This window comes from Canis lupus, chromosome 11 (genome assembly GCF_048164855.1).
Source record: "Canis lupus baileyi chromosome 11, mCanLup2.hap1, whole genome shotgun sequence".
NCBI classification, from domain to species: domain Eukaryota; kingdom Metazoa; phylum Chordata; class Mammalia; order Carnivora; family Canidae; genus Canis; species Canis lupus.
In genome coordinates, this window is record NC_132848.1 from 31015997 (window position 1) to 31031792 (window position 15796).

The 15796-nt window shown below is 41.4% G+C and overlaps 1 protein-coding gene across 25 annotated transcripts in view; it reads left to right on the plus strand.

Moving 5' to 3' along the window:
- The window catches only part of RBFOX2 (RNA binding fox-1 homolog 2), a 273798-nt gene that overhangs the window by 124845 nt on the left and 133157 nt on the right, over positions 1–15796 (plus strand). The gene's annotated exons all lie outside the window — the stretch shown is intronic.

Consider the following 15796-nt stretch of genomic DNA (forward strand, 5'->3'; position numbering starts at 1 on the left):
AGTACGGAGTGCTGTGGGTGAGGGCTTGCACTTGCACATATAAGGAGTGGAAAGCTGCGAGGTTCGGCTCCAGCACAAATGGCCTTCCTCTCAGAGCGCAGGCAGCCCCATCCCTTTCTACTCCCAGGTGTTAGGTTCTTGAAACCTAGCAGTGATTGTGACATTGGTTGGGTTTGTTTTTGTTTTGTTTTTTTAAAATGTTGTTTATCTTGTTAGACTTAGGCCCAAGGGTGAGCTCCCAGTGCGGTGTCATCCTCTGGGCTTGGTAGGGTTGGAGAAGGCAGATGGGGCAGGCAAAAGGAGCCAGCCGTTCCAGGAGCTGCAGTCTTCCTGGTGGGTCAGGATCCACCTGTGTTTGTTTTGGGGGCACTGCCTTTGATAATCAAACCATCTCTTTAGATATTGAAAGCCAGATGGTGGTGTGATTCTTAATTAGGAATAAGCTTTTATAAGTTTTTATCTAATAATTTTTATTGTCCTTCACAATAGTCTTATGAAGTAGGTCACTGTTGTTATGAAGATTTTATGAGGGAAGTAATTAAATCACACAGAGTGACTTGCTTGTAGTTAGAAACCAAGTCTACAGAAACTAGAATAGTAATTAATAACGAGACATTATAAAGCATTTTATATTTGCCAAGAACTAATACTTTACATTATTTAAATTTATTGTTAACTATGATGTAATTTGCGATGAAGAGGAAAGGTTGGGATTGGAGAGGTTTTTAAATTGTGAGATGTGATAACTTTTAGGGGAATGACTGGGAAAATAATACAAGGAAAAAAACCTTGCTTTTAGTTGTGAAAATAAGAGCATCTATAGCCCCTTGCAAAGATGGCGGCACCCTCTCTTGAGCAGACAGCTGTTGTGTGTTGCTAAGGGAGCCTCCTCGATGTGATGCCCTTGGCTACTAGCCAGCTTTTGAAAGTTTCACTTTGCCCTTTGCCCTTCAGCCTAGATGTCTGGAATTGCAGAAACCTACTTGGCTCAGGCTGACTAAATTTATAAATATCAGAAGGCAGAATTTTAACTAGGTTTCTGGAGATGGAGCTTGGTCACAGAGGGGATGTGATGTGTTTGTGTGTATGTGTTTTGGGAGGGGCTTCTTTTCCTGCTTCTCCCTTCATATTTGAATATGACCTTGAAATGTAATTTCCTCCTCTTATTGGTTTATTTTTCTAGTGTTTGTAAGAAGTCAAAGAACTTTCTGACACACTTTATGTGCTTTAAGTAGTCTTTAGCTTACTTACTATGAGCAAGGCATCTGTCAAGGGTCTTTGCAGCCTTCTTGGTGGGACTGATCAGTTATCTGTCGACCAGAGGAAGGATGAGTTATTTGGTCTTGATTTGTTTGGAAGATGAATTATGAAAGGAAGCAGATTGAATTGATCTCATTTCTACTCACTTATGTTTGATGAGAGCAGACAGTGACAGTCTTCTCAGTCTCTTTCTTTGTGCTTATAGTTATTTGTAAATTCGTCTCAGTCCCCTGTGCTTATTAGAACAGAGCTTCCCAACCACAGTACTGGATGTTGGACTGAGATGCACATATGCCAACATAATTATTCTCCTCCATCCTTGGAGCAGCCAGGTGGGGCCCAGGATTCCCCTGGTCATTTGAATGCATTCATTCATTCTAGTTTGCCACTTTGTGCCTTAAAAATATAACAATTGTCTATATGAACCATGACACCTGAAATTTGAGTAGCACTGTCCAAAGGGCAAGATGTGTGTCACCCCTCTCTCTTTAATTCTTATCTGCATCATCTCTCCCAGTGCCCAACACATTGAATTCAGTGAAAATGTCCAGAAGGAGCCAGAGCTGCATAACACCCAGATATAGAGGACAGCTCGGTGGTTGTGTAAGATGTGGGGAAGCATTGAGGAGGTACAGTGGGGAAAATTTACTGACCAAGGAATGGGAGATCAGAGTTTGGTCTAGGCCAGTGCCCATCCATGTGATGTTGGGCAATCCTTGTTTGAGCCTCACTTTCTACGTCCATAAGATAATAGAACCTCTTCTAATGCCCTGGGTCTGTGTGAATTTATGTAGCAGTACATATGCCAGAAGGACACCCAGTTGTGTAAGAACATTTGGGTCCTCGTAAGCACGAGAAAGCTGTGCAACATAATCATCTCTTCTGCCTGCTTGGTTTGATACCAGCAGTGAGTTACAGGTACTGTTTCTCAGGGTTCTAGAAGAATTACTCAACAGTGTTGTTGTCAGTTCCTCTGAGTGGTATGGACATCCTTAGAACCTGAAGAATAGTTTCTGAAGATTCTGAGGACTAAAAGTTAGAGCTCATCCAGGCATTTTGGTTTGTGCGGTTAGATGTGATTCCTTAATTTGCTTCTATGTGTCTAGAACAAGGTGGTGGAATGCCATCTTGTGCTCTCTGTATATGTCTCTGCCAGGTCTTCACCCTGCTTTCCTGTTGAGTCCCCTTCCTTTTAAAAGACTTTGGTAGCATCAGTAGACAGCATGGTATGGCGCCAAGAATATGGGTTTTGAGATGTGGCTGGGCATAAATCCTACCTCTGTCATTTTTGGTGGTGTGGCTATGAACAAATTAACCTCTGAACCTCGATTTCTTCATCTGTCCCATAGGGAAAATAGTACCTATCACATGGGATTATTGTGAGAGAATTCAAGATCATCTAAGAAGTATGCTAAGTGTGGGGTATGGCACATAGTAGATGCTCAGTGAATAACTGGCACAAGCTAAACTTTTTGCTTTGAACTTTTGCATGAACAGACTGCTTACCACCCTAGAACATTTCCTCTAGCAAATTAAGGATGTCTTTGTGTAGGGAGAACTCCGATAAACACAAACTCGTTTCATGTGAAATATCTCCCCTCAATCAGTATTTTAAGAACCTGTGATTAGAGAACCCTTGTTAAAGTTGCCTCTTGATAGACAACATCCCCGTTGTTTTTTTTCTCAGCTTTTTTTTTTTTTTCTGGTATATGTGTGGAGGGTTACAATACTGTTAAGCATTGCTTTTGTCCTTTATATTCTCTCTCTCCTTCATGGCCTGAAACAGGAAGGAGGGTGGAGTGAAGGGGGAGGGGAAGGTAAGGAAGAGGGAGGCACATAATTCCTGTAGTGAGGGAACTTGTTTGATGATTATACAATTTATATCCAGTAAACAAAATTATAGACCATTTATTTAAATTCCCAGAAATTAGGAAGTGTTCTCCCTGTCTAGCTGATCTTAGCTAGACTGGTTCCAGGCTCTCTTACCCATATTCTCAATGGATGAACTTGTGGATTTCATTTTAAACTGTTTTGTCATAGTTCAGCCCTGTTCTTAATAACTCAGCTCAGCCGACATTTAACGGATGCCTCTGATGGGCAGAGGACTGTGCTACCAGCTGGTACGAAGACAAAGATGATTAAAGACTTCTCATGCCCTTAAAGCATTTAGAACGCAGCAGCAGTGAGCATGTGTACACAGATAATAATGATTTTTGTATGATGCTATTCACTTAAGAAAATGCTTTTAGATGTTATCTTGTTTCATCCTCACAGCAGTGCTAAGGGCTGAGCATCACTGTCTCTATTGTACATGTGAGGAAAGAGACAGAGCACATGACAATAAACGGCATTGCTGGAAGCGCAGTCCCATCAGTCTTGACTCTATAGCTGTTTTTCCTTTCATACTCTCCTCTTTTGGGAGAAGCTGATGTTTTTGTTCATTTACTTTAACTGTTTATTGAGTGGTAACATATATGTTAGGCGTCTACCTCATTTAGTCCTCAGCACGCCTGGGAGTTGGCCATTAGCTTCATTTTACAGATGGGGAAGCAGCAACTTTAGTAACCTGCTAAAGTCACACAATTGACAGTTAGCAGAGGTAGGATTTGAGCCCTGGTCTGTCTGGCCTCAGAGTTTACTGTGCCACACATTACATCTTTTTTTATTTGTTCAATGGTGTTCAGTTTATCACTGCTGCCATTTAGCATGCTATGGGCTAGACTAGAGAAACAAAAATAAGGTACCCTGAATTCTGTTTCCATATCCATTAATTCCTTGAGACAAGTCACTTAGCTGTATATACCTTGGTGTCCAGGTTGTGAAAAGAATGTGGTTAGTTCTTGGGAACATTAATGGAGTCCTCTCAGAAAAATGATCCACCGGGCAGCCCCGGTGGCGTAGTGGTTTAGCGCCGCCTGCAGCCCAGGGCGTGATCCTGAAGACCCTGGATCGAGTCCCGCGTCGGGCTCTCTGCATGGAGCCTGCTTCTCTCTCTACCTGTGTCTCTGCCTCTCTCTCTCTCTCTCTGCATCTCTATGAATAAATAAATAAAATCTTTTAAAAAATTTTTTCTTAAAAAAAAAAGAAAAATGATCCACCATTTTAAAATAAAGTCACTGTAACTGATGGCTTTATCCTAAAACATGGAAGTCGCTGTGATCACACCGATGGCTGTGAGTCAGAAGACAGAGTTTTTGGTCCCGTTAAAACCATTTGCCAATGTATGACTTTTCTAGCATGAGCTTTCTTCTTTTTTGGCGAGGGAAAGGCAGAGGGCAAGGGAATCTCAAACAGACTCCCCACTGAGCGCAAAGTTTGAGGTAGAACTAGATCTCAGGACCCTGAGATCATGACCTGAACCAAAATCAGTAGTTGGACGCTTAACTATCTGAGCCACCCATGTGTCTCCAGGCTAGTCTTTTAATGCTCACTTTTGGTCACAGCTTTGCCATTCTAATTGGTCTATACAGCAAGAGAACTAGACTGAATAGTGAATTGAGTTACCACAAAATGTAGAAACAGTTCAGTTCAGATAACACTGGAGGCCAGGCCAGATCCTGTGAATAGATACTTGGCAGTGAAAAGCCATTAAAAGATTTTGAGTAGGATTGGGAGTAGGCTGAAGTGGAGTTGATAATTAGATTTGTTTTTTAAAAAAGATACCTGCACAGATTAGAGGGGAGTAAGAGTGCAGAGAGAGGCAAAGTGTTGGTGTGTAATAGTGGAAGTGGCAGAGAAAGGTAAGGGCAGCCTGTGCCAGAGACCAGTGGACCTGTGAGAGATGTGCCCAGGGTACAACTGACAGGATGGGGGCTCTCAGAGGGGAGTCCACTTGAGGATTCTGTCCCTCTGCTCTTCCCTCCCAGCCATGTGCGCTCCCTCTCTTTCTCTTTTTCTCTCAAATAAATAAATAAAACCTTTTAAAAAGATTTACTTATTTGAGAGAGAGCAAGTAAGGGGAGGAGCAGAAGGAAAGGGAGAAACAGACTCCATGCTAGGCACAGAGCCGGCCATTGATCTTGATCCCAGGACCCTAAGATCATGACCTGAGACAAAACCAAGAGTTGGATTAACTGACTGAGCCACCAGGTGCCCCTAAATAAATAAATCTTAAAAAAAATGTTGATGAGATGTTGTCCAGAGTTGGGAGAGGACCAGGGTTTTTGAAGGAGGGAAGCAGAAAGGGACATGGGTTTGATTTGGATTTAGTATTTTGGGGTAACTTTGTGCAGGGGGAAATTCAGCTTAGCTAGTTGGCTACCTAGGTCTGGAAATACAAGGGAAAATCCAGGTGTAAGCTATAAATTTGCGAGAAATCTGCATGCAGGCATGATAGTGTCTTAAGATGAGAATAGCCTAAAAAAATGGCAGAAAATAGCAAGAAGAGAAGTTAATGCCTTGTAGGAAATGAATCAGCCCTCAAGGGAAATAGGGAACAAGGTTCTGGAGAGCTGGTTCTTTAGGAGAAAAACCAGCATGCTAGGAAAATCAAGGTAAAAGAGTGGCAGGAAGAGAGAATGAAATACACTGGCAGCATCTAGGAATTCAAAGAATTCTCCTGTTAAAGAGGTGGAGACAGCAGGCAGAGTGGGTGAGGAGTAGATTTTGGTGATTAGTGGGATAGTGTGTATGTTTGGGAGCCATATGTAATTCCATGTGGCTTGTATGTGTGTAATGAGTGGAATAGTGGTGGATGAAAATTTAAAATTGTGGAGGCCAAATGCTGAACAGTGTAAGATGTTTGCTTGTTTATTCCAGGAAGGAACCATTGATGGATTTTAAGCAGGATCAGGTATGATCAGATTTGTATATTAGAAAGATAGTAAGAGGTTTCTATTACTATTGGAGAATTTATATTTATATTATGGGTGACATTGGTTTGATGCATATTTTAAAAGCTCAGAAAACTGTAAGGGGTTAAACAAATGATTATATTAATAACAGACTCCAGTGGTTAGCACATTTATTGATGACAGTGTGCTGATCACTTTCTAAGGGATCTTTCTAAGGGAAAGAGCCTGAACAAGACAAAGATCTTTCCCATAAAGAGTTCTTAATTCTTAATTGGGAAAATAAAACTGTAAACATGTAAACAAATATGACCCTGAATGCTTTAGCTAGGGTGGAATAGGAATGATTAACTTCATCCTGTCAAAATGCGGGAGGAAAGCATTATAAGCAAAAGGAGTAGTAGATACAGAGTCCCTGGAAAGGAATGAGTTTGGGGAATGCAAAGGACAGAAAGAGGGATGATGTGGTTGGAATATAGAGAACAAAAGGTTATGGGACGACAAGCCAGAGAGGTAGGTGGGGGCCAGATCATTCCCAATGCTAGAGATTCAGTTAAAACGGACACTAACAGGAGATTTTAAGCAGGAGGGTGGCTTTCTTTGGGGAAAGTGACAAGGGAGGTCAAGAAACTGTTGCTGGAGGCAAAGCATGAGGTGCTGGTTTAGACTCTGGAGCACAGTATGATAGGACTAAAAATGGCTTGTCTATGTGGTGAGAAAGAGGAGTCTGGGTTATTCAGCTTTGTGTTGAAGAATGAAGATGGACAGGTTACCTTAGAACAGAGTCCACAGAAAAAACGGTACTTATAATTTGAACTTGTTAAATTTGAGATCTCTGTTTGACATCCAGGTGGAGAAGTTCAGTGGCAATCTGATAGGAGTCTGGAGCTCAGAGAGGTTTGAGCTGGGGTTGTAAAGGTTGAGATTCATCTGTGCTTATTTAAAGTCTTGGTGAAAACCATAACTAGGGAAGATGCCCAAAGCCTAGGGCATTTCAGGAGTGGTCTGAGGATACTGAGAATTGGGTTAGGGTAGGAGGGAGACAAGGCAAGTATGTGGTATCATAGACTCTGGAGAGGAAAGTACTGGGTTTGGATCATTGAAGACCAAATAATTTGTCATTGGCCTGGTAGGATGTTGTTTATTGGTGAACTTGGTAAGAGCTCTTTCAGTTGGAATGACAGAGATAAGAAAGCCAGTTGGAATGGGTTGGGTTGTTAATTGGTAGATGAGGCTGTTGAGACAATGAATGTCTAGTTGTAGAATGGGGTAGAGAATTGACGCAGGGACTGGATGGGTATTTGGGTTCAAGGGAAGATTTTTATTTTTTTAATTTTTAAAAAAGTAATATATATATTTTTCTATAGATGCCTATATATCCTCCAAAAAAACCTAGAAAAATACACACACAAAACTCATAGTGTTTGCCTCTAGTGAGGATAAATGAGATAAAAATGACAACACCAGGGTCAACGTGAGCTTGAGCTTTTATTTATCTCTAATACTCTAATTTTTATGGCAATGAATTCATATATTTGTTCTTTTTCTTTTTTTGGTAAGGACTTTTTAATTTAAATTTTACTTAGTTAACATACAGTGCAATATTGGTTTCTAGAGTAGAATTCAGTGATTCATCACTTACCTACAACACTCAAGGGGAGATTTTTAAAAGATAGGTGATATTAAGGCATGTTTTATGTCAGTAGGAAAGAGCCAATAGTGGGGAAGAGATTGAGGATGCTGAAAAGAAAGAAACTAACGGCAGGACCAGACTGTGTTATACCCAGCACACAGCAGAGGACTGGCCTTAGACAGAGCCAGAAGCAGTTTGTTGTTTTTCATGGGAAGGAAGGCAGAGTGTGTGGGTTTAGAGCCAGGTCAGCTGGCAGCATTGTTTTCAGGCAGAAGAGGGAGTCCTATGATTGTGTCTGCTTTCTTTACAGATACAAGATGAACAAAGCTGAAAATGGCAGCGTAGGGAGTAGAGAAGCATTGCAGATTTGAGGAGTGAGGACATAGTGTGAAATAGTGGTCATCTCAAAAAATGAGAGTGAACTTACTAGAGAGGTGTAGTAGGCTTAAGATCTGTGGTCAATGTGGGGCACTTAGGTGGCTCAGTGGTTGAGCAGCTGCCTTCGGCCCAGGTTGTGATCTCGGGGTCCTGGGATTGAGTCCTGCATCAGGTTCCCCACAGGGAGCCTGCTTCTCCCTCTGCCTGTGTCTCGCCTCTCTGTGTCTCTCATGAATAAATAAATAAAATATTAAAAAAAAAATCTGTGGTTATCAACTTGATGTGAGTGCCGGCAAGTCAGCTATGTGATTTTTATCTGGCAATCCATCTTCTGTTGTTTAGACACTAGAGAGGAATACGTAGGTAGTTGCATTTGACGAGGAGTTGAGATTTTATCAGATGAGTAAGACGAAGAGAAAAGGGGGCAAAGGAATTAAGACTTTTGAAAAAGAGTATATATTGTGTTGGACCCTTGAATCTAAACTGGCATAGGAAGGAAGTAAGAACCTGAGGAGGGGGAGGGGGAGTGGAAAAGTAGTAAGGTCCACTTGTAGCCCTGAGATCTTAAGGAGGTTGGAGTAATGTGGCGTGGGAGAACTGCCAGAGAGAGCAGACTTGGTGTAAAGATGGGGTGCTCGAAGTGCTTGAGAGTGTTGGAAATGATGTGGTTACTGGTGATGACAGTGCTGGGATATGATGCCAGGTGTGTGGTTAGGTGAAGTGGTGACAAAATATATTTGGTGCTAAAGACATTGATTCAACAACGTAGCTAGGAGGCCAAAGTGTTGACCAAGGTGAATCACCTGTGTGGGGGTTGAAGTTGTCAAGAAGATAAGACAATAAAGGGAAGAATAAAGGGAGCCCCGTGCCAAGGCTGGAGGAGGTAATCTCTATTTCCAAAGGGTCTGTAGTTTGGGTGGAGGAAGAGAAGTGGTTTGGAAGTGGTGTTGGGAAACAAGGAGGGTGCCTTAAGGTCCAACACTAGATAGTAATGGGGATCAAGGAGTCTGCTTGCCCCCACTGAGGTATGTAAGGAGTGGGAGAAGAGGTTTTACTGCAGTAGAAGCAGGATTCTCCGGGCAGTCAGGTTTCCTTTGGAGCAGAAAGGTGAAGGGAACATCACAGAAAAGAGAGCGAGTTTGTGGAAGAGTTTACTGAGGATAGTTCATGACTTCTGGGGCTTGGGAGGGCAGGAAGAGAGGGTGATGGGATCAGAAGAGCAGATGTGCCCAAGCTCTATGGGTTGAGCCATCTGGAAGTCTTGGACTTCTGATGATGATTAAGGTGAATGAGGGTATGAGCCAGGATGGAATCGTTCCGGAAATATCTTGGAAAAACAGAGTAATTACTTAAACCTTTAAGCCAGAGCAAGTAGTTCTCAAAATTTATAGTGCTTCAGAATGTTACAGATCACTGAGCCCCACCTCTTGAGTTTTAGATGCATATGCATATATGGGGCTGGGAATCAGATGATGCTGATGCTACTGGTCCAGAAATTATACTCTGAAAATCATTGGTCCAGAGAAACTACTTGTGGCTAAGTAAGAAGCTATTTTGAACTATAGCTCAAGATGAAGTATGACCTGGGTGATGGGCAGAGGTTTCCTTGGGACAGCTGTGTCAGGCATCTCTGACTTTGGCAGTTTAAGGAGGAAGTGAGGATATGATAATTTTTCTTGAGGGATAGTAATATCTAAGTGATTATCAGCAAACATTTGATTAACAGCAGACATTTGATTAACAGCAAACATTTATTGGATATCTGTTTTATGCAGCAAAATGAGGATCCCAAGAGATATATTTTATTTCTTAAGGATAATGAGGTTAAAGGGACACAGAAGTCAAATAGATAAATAACTATACGTTGTAGCAAAGACAACATACCAGTCCCGGGGAGATAAGGGTGTTTGTCAACAGGAGTTCAGAAAAATGGGCAATCATTGAAGATGGGATTGATCAGGGAAGGTGTCTTGAAGGAAGTTTAACGTACACTCTTTCCTAGCAGAACTGAGAGACAAGCCAGATGGAGAACTGGCATAAGCAAAGGTGTGGTGTCAACAACAAACATACAGCTTGTTGACTGCTCATGAGTCCTACTGCTTTCATCCAAGCCCAAGACACCATTATGTCTTGTCTGTATTATTATAATTTTCTAGCTAGCCTCCTGGCTTCTGTTCTTTTTCCCCAACCCCCTTCCTGAAGTCTGTCCTCAACACAGAAGTCCTTTTAAATGTCACATATTGCTACCCTGCCCAGAACTCTCCAGTGGCTTGGTATCTTACTCAGCAGAGAAGTCAGATGCATTACTCTATTAGGCCCTGTATGACTGGCTTCCCTGGCTCAGGCTTTGTCTGACCATATGTTCTTCTGCACCCCTGGCCTGTCTTTGAAGATATCAAACACACCCTTGCCTTAGCACTTGTCTAAGCCCCTGCTCTTTTTCCAGATATCAACAAGATTGCCTTGTTTGCATGAAATCTCTACTAGGTTGCCATGTGTTGCGAGTACCCTATGTAAATGTTAATTCCTATCTTGCTGCCCAGCATTTCTCATCTGTTTTCCCATCTCTGTTTTTCTCTATAACCTACCACCATCTAGACTTGCTGTATATTTGTTTATTTATTGTCTTTCTGTTTCAAGTAGAATGTATGCTCCATGGAAGCTCTGATGTATTCTTTGTGCCTAGAGTGGTGCCTGACACACGGTGGGCACTGACTGGATGTTGGTAGAGTGAAAAGAAGGGAGGAAGTGAAGATTGGGGAATAGTGAAGAGACCAATATTACTGGAAGAGATAGTGGGGGAGAGGATCTTGAATACTAGATCACAGTTCTGTAGAAAATCTGAAATTCTTAAAAAAAATTCGGTACAATATTTAACCTTCTTGAAATAGTGCTTTGTAATGGAGTTCTTTGCATTGGTTGGGTTTGGGGAGGGGCTAGAAGCAGGGAGATTCATTACTTTTGAGTTGTTGGGTAATAACTATAGGGTTATTCAGGTATGAGTAAAACGGCTTTGGGATCAGGGTTTGGAAATGAGAATAAAAATTTTTAAGTAAGGATAAAAGTATTATGCATGAATGCAAACAAGAAGCTTGCAGTTGTGTAAGAAAGCTGCCTGTTTTAATATGTGTGCTTTAATACTCTTTGTTTTGATATGGCATTTAATCTTAAGCAAGTGTCTTTTGTCATGTTTCAAAACAGAATAAGGAATTTTGTTGTTAAATTTATATATTAGGGAATAAGTTTGGGACCAATTAAGCAAATATGCATTTTCCTAGATTTTAAGTTGTCTGTTGGGAGGGCTTGCGATTTGGTGTGGTTAGAGCACACATGAGGAAGGGAATGGGGAGAGCCTGCAACTCTGAAGACATATTTTCTTAGTTTTCTTTTGCAATGAATAAAGTACATTTTAAGAGTTGTAATCTTCCTTCACTAGCTCCTTTTTTCCCTTTTTGGTTCTGGAAATGTGCGGCTTTTGAAACTTAGGATCTGGTTTCAAGCACTGCATTGTTTAGAATTAATATCCTCTTCTGAATGGGAGCTTGCTGTTCTCCTTCAAAGACGCTTTTTCAGAATCTTTCACTGTCATTAAATGAGATAACATATAGTACTTGTAACATAAGGCCATCAGAGAATAGGTACTCACAAATACTGATTGAAAGGTTAATTAGATATTCTTAGGGTAATGAGTTAAGAGTGTATGTAGCAGAGTGTCCAACTAAAATACTGGCTTTTGATTTCACTTAAATCTGTAGAGTTCTGTACTCTTACCTCTTACTTGTGTATTAACTCATTTGGTGTTTTACTTGCTTATATGAATCTAGATCATTAATTTAGACATTGAATTAATCAAAGCCTACCTTTCATTCTTTAAAATAACTGTTACTTTTCCTGAGTGTGAAATGAACCCTTTAATCACTGGTTGTTGTAACTAGATTGCCATATCCATGAAAATCAGAAACAACTGATTATAGCTTCATTGTGTATTACATCATATGCTAGTTATAGTTCTGTTCCAGCCTTAACCTGCTGTGTGATTTCAACAAGCCACATGTCTTTATGCCCCTTGTGTCTCTTCTGTAAAATGGGAATGCTGTCACTTACTAGTTGCATTGTTGAATACTATTTCTCAGATGAATGGGCATCTAAATAAAAATATTCTTAATGCTTTATTCTGTTTCTTGCCCTGGTAGTTGTTAGTTACACAAAAAGCAGTATATGTATATTTTTGTTAAGATTGAATTGAAAGTCTCACAAACATTACAGTTTAAAAGCAGATGTCAGGGGTGCCTGGGTGGCTCAGTTGGTTAAGCGTTTGCCTTTGGTTCAGGTCATAATCCCAGAATCCTGGGATTGAACCCTGCATTGTGCTCCTTGCTCAGGGAGGAGTCTGTGTCTTGGTCTGCCCTTCCTTCCCCCCAACCCCTACATGTGCTCTATCACTCTCTCTCTCAAATAAAATAAATTAATTAATTAATTAAAAAAAATAAAAGCAGATGGCTTTATTGGGGTAGAGGGCATGTATATAGGGGGAACAGTTGCTCCTTTGTGTATATTCTCCTCTGCTATATTTCATTAATTCTGGATGTTTATCCTTTTGTTTTCTTGTTTAATTTATTCCGTTTATTAAAAATAAGTTTCCTGGCCTTATTGAAAGTCAAAACCATATTTTTGCATGTTGCTCAATACCATGGTCTCTGGCACTGGATGTTTGCAGATTACATCCAATACCAGAGAAATTTTCAAGATTGTTAAAGACAGTTGAGATTGTAAGGGAGAAGGGAAAAGAAATTCCCTAGTGCCTCCTGTGTATGAGGTCAGTCCTTTCACAACAATTATTTTATATTCCATATTTCATCTTAGGATTCAGAAGCAAGAGTCAGACCCAGCCAGTAGTCTTGCTTCAGAGTCAGTACTCTTAACCAGTATGTTATAATGCTTTCAACTGGTCTGTGATAAACCAAGATGGTCCCCAGTGATTCCCACCTCCTGATGTCCATGACCTTGTGTCATTTCTTCTTTCAGTATAGGATGGGCCTAGTGACTCACTTCGAACTAATAGAATGTGGCAAACGTGACAGGATATCACTTCCAAGAGTTTATGATAAAGACTGTGGCTTTCATCTTTTGGGCATGTGCCCCTCTAGGTCTCTCTCTCTCAGAGCCCTTATATTTGGAAGAAACAGACTGCCATGTTGTGAGTAGCCCTGCAGAGAGGCCCACATGTCCAGGAGCTGGTGTCTAGGGCCAACAGCCAGTGAGAGCCTGAGCCTGCCAACAGCCAGATGAGTGAGCTTGGCAGCAGATCTGTGCCAGTCCAGCCTGGAGATGACTGCGGCCCTAGCCAGCACCCTTCTTGCAGCCTATGACAGACTCCGAGCCAGAGGCACCCAGCTAAGCCTCACCTGGAATCCTGGCCCACAAAAACTGTGAGATAATAAATGTCTTGAGCTGTTGTGTTTGAGAGTGATTTGTAACACAGAAAAAGATAACTACAAATTCTAGTATTAAAAGTGAAGTGCTTCCGTAGCAGAAGTCTCCATTTGTGGGAGTGACTTAAGAACTGGGCAGTGGGCTTTGAGAAGAGTCGTGAAAATCAAGGGTACCTTGAGCATGTTGTTTGTGACATTTGGGACTTTGAGACAGCTGTGAGGGCTTCAAGGGAAGGAAACCCTCAGTCTGTACTGGCAGACGGCTGAGCAACACCATTGTTTGCAGACGATGGGCCTTGTGAACTGGGAGATCAAGCTGAGGTACACTGAAGATGCTCCATGGTGGCACACTGAAGATGCTCCATGGTTTCGTCTTGCTCCTTCTAGTGAAGTGTGATAGGGGGAAAAGGTATTGGGGAAAGGATTGTTATACAAAAAAAGGAGCTTGGACTTGATGGTTTTGAAAATCCTTGGGTACTCTACCTGGCAAATGACAGTCAAATTTAAGATGTGGGTTCCTAGCAAAGGTCAGTTCAAGGGCACTGCCAGGAGAGAATGGGAGTCTAAAGATGAAGTGTGGATGTAACTGTAAGACTGTTAAGACCCCAGAATAATCAAAGGTAGTGCCGTAAGAGTCACACAAAAGACCTCTCAGTTACACAATAGGGCTTCTAGCCATTTTAGCAGCAGCACAGGTAGAGAAGGGCTTATCTTGAAGATATTAGTGGGTCTAGCTTTTGTCTAATGCAGTGAATCTCATTGAGATTCACAGGAGACCTACTGCAGCTAAGATGGGAAAGGAAAAGAAACCATTCAAAATGAAAAGAGGCTGCTGAACAGCCTCCCCCCACCCCCAATTCTTCCGGCAGGAAGCAGGCTGAGCAGACTGCTAAGTCGCCAACACATGCTACCTTTCATGAAAAAAGAAGGATGACGCAGACAAGCTGTGGAGAATTGTTACCTCAACCTTGAGACCTAATCAAAGAACTCCAGCATTTGCCCAGCTAGATTTCACTATCCCTATGGACCAGTGACTCCTTTGTGTCTCCCACTCCCCTCTCCCTTTTGAAGAAGTGGTTATGCAATTTGGAGATTATAAGAGATGCCACAGTAATGGAAACCCAAAAGAAGCTAGTGAGAAAAGTGCCGAGGGTACTGTGCCATTTCAGCCAGGCTCCCTGGAATGCCGCACCTACCGCTGAGTCGGCCACTTTGGCTCTTGTTTGTAAGTGTTAACAGTTTCTAAAGTAAGAAAACTAAAGCAACCAGATTTCTTACTAGCACACTTCCCATCCTCTCCTGTCAGTGGTAGCAAACTTTTGGTTTCTCCTGTCACTGTACATGAAACAGCTGCGTTCCTGCAGTAGGCCAGCCACCCATTGTATCCTGGGTCCCCTCTCTGCTTTTCCAGTTAGCATCTGGACTCAGCAATTCTCTCCGTGCTCTCTGAGATTGTCAAGTTTTCTCTCTTTACTAGATTGGTGTCCCGTTAACACACAATTAAGCTATTCCTTCAACCATTCAGAAATAATCCTCTTGACCTCACTTTACTGCCAGCTACTGCTAAATTTCTTTTCCTTTAGAGCAAAACTCAATAGAATTGTCTGCATTTGCTCATATCAGTTCTTCTCCACTCACTCCCCATTAAACCCACTCAAATTTTTATTGCCACCATGCCACTGAACTGGCTTTTGTCAAGATTACTGATAACTTCCATGCTGCTAAGTCCAGTGACCAGGGCTCAGTTGTCTTTGCATCACCTGACCTGTCTATAGAACATAACGTCACTGATTTTTCCCTCTCTCTGACATACTGTCTTGGGTACTTGACTTCCAGGACATCACACTTCCCTGGCTTTCTTCTTTGGTGACTATGTCTCAGTTTTAAAGTTGTCATACTCTGAGCTAGGTCTTTGCACTTATTTCTTGATTCTCTCTCATTTAGTGATTTCATCTAGTCTCATGGATTTAGCATTCAGTTGCCCAGAATGGCCAAAGTCATGTATCATCTGGGTTCAGTGGACTCTTTGATCTTGTGTTTAATTCCTAGGACTTACTTAAGAAGTGATAGGGAAAAACAAACATTAGAAAAAAAAACATTAGAAATAATAAAAAAAATAATAAAAAAAACATTAGAAATAAAAAAAGTACAGTCATGCACCTAGTTGTATATCACTCCACAATGACCGCAGATCACATTTGAATGCTGTTCATGTTTGTTTTCTTAATCTTTTTTGCAGTATTTTATGTTTTTCTACTTTGTGTATCTTCTTTCTATTCTCTGTGACCCATGCCTATGGTTAA